Source organism: Haliotis cracherodii, unplaced genomic scaffold (genome assembly GCF_022045235.1).
Source record: "Haliotis cracherodii isolate W230 unplaced genomic scaffold, xgHalCrac1.p SCAF_3, whole genome shotgun sequence".
Taxonomy (NCBI): domain Eukaryota; kingdom Metazoa; phylum Mollusca; class Gastropoda; order Lepetellida; family Haliotidae; genus Haliotis; species Haliotis cracherodii.
The window spans coordinates 21,326,609-21,339,276 of NW_027266286.1; the positions used below are offsets into that span (position 1 = coordinate 21,326,609).

The 12,668-nt window shown below is 38.6% G+C and overlaps 1 pseudogene; it reads right to left on the bottom strand.

The window, feature by feature from the left end:
• Positions 1-1,826: 1,826 nt before the first annotated feature.
• Positions 1,827-9,106, bottom strand: LOC139474808 (uncharacterized; annotated as a pseudogene).
• Positions 9,107-12,668: the final 3,562 nt, after the last annotated feature.

Here is a 12,668-nt window from a genome sequence, read left to right on the forward strand (position 1 = left end):
ATAAACATTTAATACTCTAAAACGATAGATGTCAAAAACTTGTACTTAATATTTAAAACCATACCAGGATTTATTTTATACAGGACACACACGCTTACACGGTAAAGTACAGCGTCATTATATTTAATTTTAACTCTGTCAGCTGAATTGTATATGTCACCATAATGTGGACCTTACTATATATACAATACGGTAACACTGTCGGTGTATTACCGTCTTTACTATAATATAAAGGTACAATATGTTATTTTTATGCAGAACTCTAAAATGAGTATTTTTGCATATAAACATGACACACTAAAGTGTACATGGAAAGTTACAATGAATAATGCTGACTTACGATGCTTGATTAGCAAAGAGAGTTGTGAAATATAATGTTACTTTTGTTCACAATGTTACACAAAGACTGTTACACAAAAAGAACTTTCTTCCTGAATTACCTGAAAGATTATTAACTTATGCAGAAACAATAGATAAACTAGAATATTGTAATTAACAAATACAATTTCAGTTACTTTCACATATATTCTTTTAGCGAATGAATCGTTATTTTGATAAATCTTTAATAAAATGACTTGTCCATTGTGATTTTTAAAAAGATCTTATTTGTACATTAAAGAAGGAATATATACACAACACAATTCTACACAAATAACATAAAATACATGTAACATAAGTCTAGTTCACATATCAGAAACAACACATAAAATGTCTTACCTTAAAATAGAATATGGAAATTCCTAATAAAAGATGACATCAGAGATAGCTGTAGTTCCGAGCTTTATTCCAGATACAATGTGACCTTGGGTCACACTGCATCGGTTTATATAGCAGGCGGACATACAGCTAACTCTGAGTGGTTAAGATTTGAAATAATACTTTATTGTTTTTGCAATAAAGGTGGCATTGTGTTTTTGTGTGTTGTTCCTGGTTTATACAATATTCTCATAGATTACCTAACTAATGCCTAGCCATAGTGGATAAAGGTAATAAAAAAACAAAGGCTGGCGTTTAGTTGAGCCGTCGGCATTTTAGACTGACCGCCGACCTGTCAGGGGGATTACCGTCATTGGTCATTAGTTAGGTAATCTATGAGAATATTGTATAAACCAGGAACAACACACAAAAACACAATGCCACCTTTATTGCAAAAAGACCTGTCAGGGGGATTACCGTCATTGGTCAGCGTGTCAATCTGGAATTGACACGCAGCCGGTGACTGTAATGTGAATGGACATCTATTGTCTAAATTATGTCTCGCGGCATGCTTTTACAACCTAAGTGAGTTACTGCCATTTATGTGAGATGTCCGAGATTTGACTGTAAAGATACGTGAGTTAATTTTATAAATTTTGAATATTATTTTTATATTTTGATGTGAATTATAAAGCAAGTTTGTGCACTATAACAATACCCCTCTGTCTCGAGAAGCTTTTGTCCTCAAAAGCAAAAATAATGATCTATGAGAATATTGTTCACAAAAATACATATAAAGAGACAATGTTTGTCTTGAACCATCTTGATGAAGTTCTCACATGTAAAAATTTCAAATGCAAGGAACATATTCAATTATATTAATGATGAAGGTAGTCCTCCATAGGAAGGACCTCATACAAACCCTGATGAGCGATGAGGATGTTTGTGGCAAAAGGTTGAGAGATAATCTGGTTGATACGATGGAGTGGGATAATGGTATTCAAAGGCAGGTAAGGGGTTAGCTTTTACTGGAGCCGCTGCCTGGAGGACTAACACAGTGGCAGATAAGGACCTTATTTTAAGATACATCCACACCATTCCTAGAAGAGCAAGGGCACACAAAACTGCTGTCACAATAGGCATAAGGAATTGTAAGGAAAAATAAGATGGTTTGATATGTATTTTACCATCTAAAAGAGATTCTGTTAAGCCCTGAAAGATAACTTCATTATTTTTAACTCTCTTTGCCATACGTTTAAGATTAAGATGATCCTTATGATCATTAGCTATAACATTGTCAAATTTATTTTAATAAAAATGAAAATCAGGGATTTGAACACTTATAGGTTTATTATATAAGGTATTACCAGCAATAGTCTCTAAAGCAGAGTCTTCAAAGAAATGCTGTAACAAAGCTAAATTGACCGGGTGAAGGTAGGTGACATTTTGATGAGACATATTTTGACAGGTTCCTAAATGTGAAGGAAATAACATATTTGCTGTGGTGACTGAACATAAACATGGTAGACTAATCATGCAAAATGTGCAACCTGAAATGATCTTTTGACCTTCAGGACATGTTAATGTAAGAAGGGGCGTGTTATAAACGAGTAATTTGGAAGGTGTTATTTCAATGAGTTGTGATTTCTGCTCATGCAGTAGGAACCTAAAATTACAGTGTGATTTAATTTCATCTTTGCTGTTATGATAGAGTGCCATTTCACATGAAGTGTGCGTTCTAGTTTGCAGAGACATGCAAAAGGGACAATGTAAGATTTCAGTACCATAGCATCGGGATAATTGTTCGGAATCCAGGATTGTTGAGAATTGCTTGTTAGAAGATATCGCAATTAAGGGTGAAAGATTAAGTAATTGAGTAGCATGGCTGGTAGATTCATTTACGGGAATAGTCAAGGAAACGATTCGATATAAATTAAAGGTAGTGTCGGAAGCAGCTAAAGGAAATTTTACAGTAACATACAGTTTGTTAGATTTGGTTTTGGCATAAAGATATTTACCATGATTGTAATAGAAATTGGTAGTACCTTGTAATAGTTTGAAGCCATTGTATTTGTTGTGCAGTATATGTTTGATATGATTAATAGTTGTAGTCAAGATTGCAGGTGAAATCAATAGTGGTGATAATTTGCCTTGAACTAGGTCAAGAACACCAAATTTAAATTCCTGCAGTTTGTGTTCAATGAGAGCAGCTTGCTCAATTTGGTGAAGGATAACACTTGAAAGGGAAATATATGCATTTTTGAGATTTTGAAACGATTCTTGAATGCTTGCCGTAGCATATTTAATTTGTTCATGGTTAAGTTTTATACCACTAAGAGCATTTGTAAACTTTGTGTCTACACTTGCCATGAAGGATGTTAGTTTGTGTTGATGTTCTGTTAGTGCATTGCCTATAATAGATTCATGCTTTGTTAGTGCATTTATATGCTTTGCTAAGATGTTTACATCATCAGATGTTGCTGTTCCAAAAAGTGATTTGGAAAGTTGTCCAATGAAACCCAATAGTGCCCGCTTGGATCGTTGTCCGTTTGGGGAAAATGTGGTGGGTAATAATTGATTGATTTGAAATGATGTTTCATTGAGCATGGTTGAACACCTCATCTTGATAGAATTGACCTGTGATTGGAATAATTTTACTAATTGACAAGTGGAGTTATTGTGATAACATCCTCTGATTGCCTTAAGGTGAAATGAGGATGGAATATCAAGCTGGTAAGTATGAAGCCAATATTCCGTTGCAAATTGAACTTTGGTCATAGGTTGGAAGATGACTCCATAGTTAATTCTTTGGATGATGTCCTGGTCATTGGAAGTAGAAGCTGCCATGGTAGGGACTAGCAACACGAGCCATAGGAGTGATAGAAAGTTCCAGAGTGTCAGAGTACCTGCAGGATATAAAATAACAGAGTGAGATAAGTAACAAAAAATGGAGAAGAGGGGCCAACTCTATCTCCTAGCACTAATGAACACACTTCCGTGTAATTTGAGGCTTATCTCATCCCATTAAATTACAATTTGTGTTAGTAGAAAGATGGAGAATGTGAAGTGTTAAATAGGTCAAGGTGGCTCAGAAGAAGGGTTGTGCTGCTTAGTTCCTTCTGAAGAACGTCTTCTTCTTGTGCTTCTTATTTCTCTTTCGACCATTGGCATGATGTGTTGCGTTGAAGTTATCTCTAAATTGTATGGGGATGTCCTCTTCTGGTTGCCATGTTGCTCTGTATCCTGTCCATTTGATAAGGTATTCTGTCTTGCCCTTTTTTGTTCTTCTTTTCATGATTCGGTCAAAGTTGTATGTTTGGTCATCTGAATTACCTTGATCTTGCTGATCATTTTGGATGTTGGCATCTGGTAAATCAGTGTTTGGTTGAACTTGATGCTGACTCTGTTGTTGGTTTACTTGTTGAGGTTGCTGCTGGTTTACATCCTGAGGCTGTTGTTGGCTTGCTGGTTGTGGTTGTTGTTGGTCTACATCCTGGGTCTGGTGTTCCTGTTGCCGATGGGGTGGAAGGACATCATCTTCTGGCTGCCTCTGATGATAAAACTTCCAACGATTGTGATTGATCAGGTTTTTCAGAATCTTCAGTGTCTTGCAGTCTTGAAGTTTGTAGGTATCGTTGGGGCCGAGCTCCTGAATGGTGAAGGGCCCCATAAAGTGCTTAGTAAGCTTACTACTTAAGCCTTTTTGTACTACAGATGTGTGAAGGAGTACCATATCACCCACTCCAAATTTTGGAGGGCTAGCTTTGAGATCATAGCTATTCTTGGATAATTCTTGACTTGCCTCCATGTTCTGTGTTGCAATATGTCTTGTGACCTTCAGGTGATCCAGAAGTTCATTCAAATGGTCCTTAGCCTCTTTACCTAGTGTGTCCTTTGGCAGAATAGTGACATCATAGGGTAACAGCATCTCTCGACCGAAGAGGAGGTAGTGTGGAGAATAACCTGATGACTGATTTGGGCTGCTTCTGATGGACATCATGACGAATGGTAAAATTTCATCCCAATTATCCTGTTGAGCATTTGTGTAGATTGTCAAGATTTGAGCAATATCTCTATTTTTCCGCTCACAGACTCCATTAGTTTGAGGGTGATATGGGGATGAGTAATGATGCTTCACTTCAAAGATCTCACAAATGGCATTGACCAACTTGGAAGTGAACTGTCGTCCTCTGTCTGTAACCAGACTTCTTGGGGCACCATACCTTGTGAAGACTTCTTTAACCAATATATCTGCAACTTCAGTGGCTTCTAATGTTTTCATTGGAAAGTTTTCAGTCCATCTGTTATAAGAATCGATGGCCAGGAGGATGTATTTGCTAACTTTCTTCGTTTTGGGTAATGGTCCAAGGATATTAACATGTAGGCGCTCAAACGTTCCATCTATTGGGATTGGTACCATTGGTGCTACTTTTCTGTGTTGAAATGGCTTACACCTTTGGCAAATGTCACACGTCTTGATGTAGTCCTCGATATCTTGATACATGGAAGGCCAGAAGAATTTTCGTTGGATGGCATGTCTTGTGGAGTCGCGACCGAGATGACATCCTCCTACCTTAGAGTCGTGATATTGACGGATAAGTTCCTTCCTATTTTCTGTTGGAATGGCCAGCTGAGAGATGGAAGCTGGTCTTCCTGGTTTTGAGCCTCTGTGCTTTGGATAGTAGATATGATATAGGGTGTCGTTAACTATGTCATATTCCATGGCATGTCCAACGAGTCCTTTGATTTGGGCTTCCGTGTAATGGGCTGGAATTTCCTTCTTCTCCTTGTAGTTGAAGATGGGAATAAAATCAGGGCACTGTCTTTGGCGTTGACTTACCTCTGGTGGAACTTGGTCCTCATTGACATCAACGGCTCCTATTAGTTGCAGTTTGTCTGTGTAGCCGAAGGTTACTTCAATGAGTTCACCTTGTTCCTCCTTCTGTGATTGGATCTCCGAGACTGTTGGCGCCAGACATGGGAAGTCATCAGAATCAAATGCTTTCTTTTGCTCAGGGTACTTTCGTCTTGAGAGAGCATCAGCATTCTGGTTTGCCTTACCTGCTCGATGGTACACTTCAAAATCATAGCCTTGGAGGAATAACACCCAACGTGAAAGACGACCTGTGCCACTGTGTTTAATGGTTGGAATATATGCTAAAGCTTTATGATCTGTGAAAATCTTGAATTTCTTACTTGTTAAATAAGGCCGAAAAGTCTTGATTCCTTCAAGAATTGCTAGACATTCTTGTTCAGTAACTGACCATTTTCTTTCACAGGGGTGTAAGGAACGACCTCCATATGCTATGACATGTTCATGGCCTGCATCATCCTTTTGACCTAGGATGTATCCAAGGGCTTCTCCACTAGCATCAGTTGTAAGGATGAAGGACCTATCAAAGTCTGGGTAGGCAAGTACTGGGGCATTTGTTAATGCAGATTTGAGACGCTCAAAAGCTTTTTGACAGTTTGGAGACCATTCAAATTTTGAATCTTTTTGCAGTAACCGTGTAAGTGGCACAGCAATTTTTGAATAATTTGCAACAATTTTCTATCGTAATTTGCCAACCCAAGAAATTGTCGCACTTGTTGTTGTGATGAAGGAATTGGAAAAGAATTTACCGCATCAATTTTGTCTGGATCCACGGCAATACCATCCTTTGAGAAAATGTGCCCAAGATAGGTAACTTTTTTAGCTGCAAATTTACATTTGCTTGGTTTCAGGCTCAACCCGGCTTCTTTCAATTTGGAAAAGACCGCTTTCAGATGATTTAGATGTTCAGAGAATGTTTTAGAGAAGATGATCAAATCATCGATATAAATAAGGACAAATTTCCAATTGATATCTCTGAGAGCCTGAGCCAAAGTGGACTGAAATGCCATTGGGGCATTCTTTAAGCCAAAAGGTAGACGGTTAAATTCGAAAATACCATCTTGAGTGATGAAGGCAGATTTGTGTTTGGAATTTGGATGTAATGGTATTTGCCAGAATCCACTTGCACAGTCCAAAACAGTAAAAAGCTTTGCTTGAATTTGACCAACTGTATCTAATACATCATCAAATCTTGGAAGGGGGTAGTAAATAGGTTTTGTAATGGCATTAAGTTTGCGGTAATCTACGGCAAATCTGTAAGTGGAATCCACACTCCTTAACCATTACCACTGGAGAACGCCATTGAGAGTTACTTGGTTCTATGATACCTGCTTCCAGCATGTGCTCTACCTGTCTGGCACATTCTCGTCGTACTTCCACAGATTGTCTATAGAATGGCATCCTGACGGGTTCAGCTTGACCTGTGTCTATCTCATGATAATGGAGATTAGTCTTACCTAATTCATTCCAGTCTGTTGCAAACACATCTCTCTGTGTCTGCAGGAACTCTTGGAGCTGTTGCTTCTCAGAATCGGATAGATCTGAATCAGTTAAGTCAAACTGGATACTATCCTTAACAATAACCTTTGAGCTGTCAACAATGTTCACCGATGGCTGTGTGTCGGTTCCTGGTGGATCCGAAAGCATGTGAATTGCATCCTCCTGAACATGACAGACTGTTCCTAGCACTTTGTTTCTTGGGATGAAGATTTCTTCTTGTGATGGGTTGAACAGACGCATCATAGTTTTCTTGCCACGAGGGGAAACTAAGCATTTGGCTGCTAGCACCTTAGAAGACTTGCCTGGTAAAGGTTCAAGTAAAAATGTTCCCTTTGGAGGAGTGCGGGAAAGAATGACAGGCACATCACATTCCTGCCTGGGTAGAAGCTTACAAGATTTGAGTGAGCTGACAAGACCTGAGTTTGTTACGATAAGATTAACAGAGATAAGATTGTCACAAAGGGACAGGGTGCGATTGCCAAGATCAATGTGTGCTCTATTGATCTCCATGAAATCAATGCCTAAGATGAGTGCATGGTGCAGGTTAGCAAATACATGAAATTTCTGGTCAAAAGAAACATTTGCTATGTTAACTGGAATGGTTATTGTACCTAGAATGGGATGAACTTCACCTCCTACACCAATAACATTTTGAAATTCCTTTGGACATAAATGTTTTTCTGTGTACCCTGCTTTCTCTAGCAAACTAAGTTTAATGCAGCTGATATTTGCACCTGTGTCAATTAATGCCTTTGTCCTAACACCATTTACTGATGCTAGAATTGTATTTTTGTCAATGGGAGCCACTAGACTGATGGATTCATTTTGCCTGACCTCATGTAAATGAGAATCAGGCGCCTTATCCTATTGGTAGTGGACATGGGTTCTGTTTTGGTGTCGAATACGTGTTTTGCATATTTCTACAGGGTGACCTCGATACCCACAATATGTGCATTGTTTGTTAGAATGAGGGCATGTATCTCTGGGAACACATCTCTCAACCTTACCACATCCCCAACAGCGCTCGACATTCCGTTGGGAGGGTCCATTATGCTGAAACTGTCTAGCAGGTCTGTTGTTCTTGAAGGAACCACTGTTGTAGGAATTCCTGGTGTCGCCTCCACGGGAACCATTGCGGTACTGAGGTTGATGATATGTCCTGGATGGTCTTTGATTGTAGTACCCCTGACTAGGATGGGATTGCTGATCTTCCTGATACTGGTACTGTTTTGGTGGGAACGGTGCTTGGGGATGCTGCTGGAACTGTTGCTGTTGGTGGTGCTGGGGCTGGTCTATGAGCATTTTCTTGATGGCCATTGCTGCTGCCGACACAGCGTCCGTCTGCTGGGCATCTTGTTCTGCAATTCTGGCCTGCTGTCTGACTTCTTGGAGTGATTTAGGAGATTTGCTTTTCACCCACATTCTGAGTTCTGATTTAAGCCCTTTGATTGCAAATGGTACGACAACAATGCTAGGAACATCATATCCTACAATTTGAATCTGAACTCTAAATCTGTCTAAAAACTGGTCTACACTTTCATTTGTTTGCTGAGAAAATTCTAGCACAGAGGTATCAAATGCCTTGTAGGGGCCAAAGCGTTCACGTAATAGTTCAATAAACTGGTCAGTCATTGTCTGACCATAGTCTAGTCCTAAGGAGTCAAAATATGATGCAGCTGACCCTATGAGTGAATTTCTTAAGAAAAACTTCTTCTGCTCTTCATTATATCTTAACATATTAAAGTTACACTGAAGCCTTTGGAGCCACATAGTGAAGTTTGTTCCAGGTTCACCTGAATATTTGTCAATACAAAACTTGTCTGTAGACATGGCTGGTTCTTCTTCTGATACTTGGAGAGAGCTTGGTACCACTGTGTCAACTTGTGCAGAAGGGTTGTTGGTTTCTTCTATGTCGTTGTTTGGGGAAATAGCTTCTGAAGTGTTGGTAGAGCTGGGACCTCCTGATGTTTCCCAGTGTTGCTGATTCCGGAGATCGTAGGGAAAAACTGTCGGTGTTGCTCCTTTAGCAGCCGGCATTGGTAGGTCTGGGATCTACCCGGATTCTCCACCAGTTGAACAAGTGCTGTTCAAGTGACTAAAATGCCTTAAAATAGAATATGGAAATTCCTAATAAAAGATGACATCAGAGATAGCTGTAGTTCCGAGCTTTATTCCAGATACAATGTGTCAAACAACAATTCACATCATAAACAGCATCACAATAATTTCTTATCAATATGACATAATGCTTACAGCTTAGATAGTCTATAAACATTTAATACTCTAAAACGATAGATGTCAAAAACTTGTACTTAATATTTAAAACCATACCAGGATTTATTTCATACAGGACACACACGCTTACACAGTAAAGTACAGCGTCATTATATTTAATTTTAACTCTGTCAGCTGAATTGTATATGTCACCATAATGTGGACCTTACTATATATACAATACGGTAACACTGTCGGTGTATTACCGTCTTTACTATAATATAAAGGTACAATATGTTATTTTTATGCAGAACTCTAAAATGAGTATTTTTGCATATAAACATGACACACTAAAGTGTACATGGAAAGTTACAATGAATAATGCTGACTTACGATGCTTGATTAGCAAAGAGAGTTGTGAAATATAATGTTACTTTTGTTCACAATGTTACACAAAGACTGTTACACAAAAAGAACTTTCTTCCTGAATTACCTGAAAGATTATTAACTTATGCAGAAACAATAGATAAACTAGAATATTGTAATTAACAAATACAATTTCAGTTACTTTCACATATATTCTTTTAGCGAATGAATCGTTATTTTGAACAAATATATTATGTGCGCACTATAGAGAAATCTTTAATAAAATGACTTGTCCATTGTGGTTTTTAAAAAGATCTTATTTGTACATTAAAGAAGGAATATATACACAACACAATTCTACACAAATAACATAAAATACATGTAACATAAGTCTAGTTCACATATCAGAAACAACACATAAAATGTCTTACCTTAAAATAGAATATGGAAATTCCTAATAAAAGATGACATCAGAGATAGCTGTAGTTCCGAGCTTTATTCCAGATACAATGTGACCTTGGGTCACACTGCATCGGTTTATATAGCAGGCGGACATACAGCTAACTCTGAGTGGTTAAGATTTGAAATAATACTTTATTGTTTTTGCAATAAAGGTGGCATTGTGTTTTTGTGTGTTGTTCCTGGTTTATACAATATTCTCATAGATTACCTAACTAATGCCTAGCCATAGTGGATAAAGGTAATAAAAAAACAAAGGCTGGCGTTTAGTTGAGCCGTCGGCATTTTAGACTGACCGCCGACCTGTCAGGGGGATTACCGTCATTGGTCAGCGTGTCAATCTGGAATTGACACGCAGCCGGTGACTGTAATGTGAATGGACATCTATTGTCTAAATTATGTCTCGCGGCATGCTTTTACAACCTAAGTGAGTTACTGCCATTTATGTGAGATGTCCGAGATTTGACTGTAAAGATACGTGAGTTAATTTTATAAATTTTGAATATTATTTTTATATTTTGATGTGAATTATAAAGCAAGTTTGTGGACTATAACATAATTTCAAACTTTATTTTGCTTTTTACGCCCAATGGAATAACCTTTTCGGCGGATAATCAAGATTAATTTTTCTCTGACGTTTGACAGACACTCTACTCAATTTAGTTTGACGGAGAAAGGATATCTATGCGCTTTGGTATATATCGTGTGGTGATGGGAATCTGGTGAATCAGTCATAAAATCACAATCTACTCGATCCTCCACTGCAGAGCCCTCAGTGTCACAGTTACAGCATGTTGGTCTACAACTTATTGATCCTGAACATTTATCATCGAGCATTGACGCATGGTGACACATTTTCAAACAGGTCCAAATTCGAGAATGGGTTTCCGACATGGGTGGGGTGGTGTGTGTGTGCAATTTTTTCAATTAATTGTGAAACACATAACATTTTTAACGGAAACCTACACTTTTTTTGCTGTGATACACTCAACATCCATCTGGACTCCTGCATCAGCACCACAATTAGAGATGCCCCGGGCCTTTCCGGGGTGTCATCAACATCAACGCTTCACGTGCCCTTCAAAGAAATGTGCATACACTATGTTCCTCAATGTGGAAGTATTGACGATGATGATTCACATGCTAGCCCCTAACATACGTTTGTGAATGTATTCTTGTATTCTTTACAAACAGGATATGCGAAAACCTTGAGTCATTACTGATTTTCAGTGATCCATTCACAAAATGTTTACCCCTATTTTAGTCGACACAAGTATAGGTGTAAAAGTTAACTTGAACTGGTCGATGCACATACAGGTGTATAAGCTGACTCTAACTAGTCGATACACATGCAGGTGTATAAGCTGACTCTAACTAGTCGATACACATGCAGGTGTATAAGCTGACTCTAACTAGTCGAAACACATGCAGGTGTATAAGCTGACTCTAACTAGTCGATACACATGCAGGTGTATAAGCTGACTCTAACTAGTCGATACACATGCAGGTGTATAAGCTGACTCAAACTAGTCGATACACATGCAGGTGTATAAGCTGACTCAAACTAGTCGATACACATGCAGGTGTATAAGCTGACTCAAACTAGTCGATCCACATGCAGGTGTATAAGTTGACTAGACCTAGTCGATACACATGCAGGTGTATAAGTTGACTAGACCTAGTCGATACACATGCGGGTGTATAAGTTGACTAGACCTAGTTGATACACATGCAGGTGTATAAGTTGACTAGACCTAGTCGATACACATGCGGGTGTATAAGTTGACTAGACCTAGTCGATACACATACAGGTGTATAAGTTGACTATACCTAGTCGATAGTGTCATCATTGTTCACAGTGGTTCTTCTGTTGGAATTTATGACTGTATTGTTTCCCTTGGATTCAGATTGTATTCATGTAGCAGTTTTAACCTTCACGTACAGCTCGTGAAACCGGTGGGGCAGGACATGCATAAGGAGCCTTTGATGTAATCACTGCATTGTTTCCAAACGAATGTGTCCATACTTCTCGCTGTTTTGTCTTCCATTTCAGAAGCAAATTTCTCCTGTTCAATAAATAGGTTATGAGTTGTTTGTTTACACCTTAGCATAATTCACTCTGATGGTACTCCCTCTTTATGTACGTGGTCTTGCATTCAGACTATGACAAATGACGTCTTCTTACAAGAGAAACGACTAACCCATTCCCCATAAAAAAGCATCGCTACAAAAAGCAAAGCCCCTTTTACGATTCCAGTCAAAACCTAACAATAACGATACTTCATAATTATATGGGGCAGTCGGGTAGCCTTGTGGTTAAAGAGTTCGTTCGTCACGCAGAAGAGCCGGGTTCGATTCCCGATATGGGTACAATGTGTGAAGCCCATTTCTGGTGTCCCCCCCCGTGATATTGCTGGAATATTGCTAAAAGCGGCGTAAAACAATACTCACTCATAATTATATGTTTTAGATTTTAATGTTTGAAATGCTAGGTGAGGTAGAGAGATGGCCAGACATCATGTTATGGTGATATTTTATCGATGATGGAGTTCAATACTTT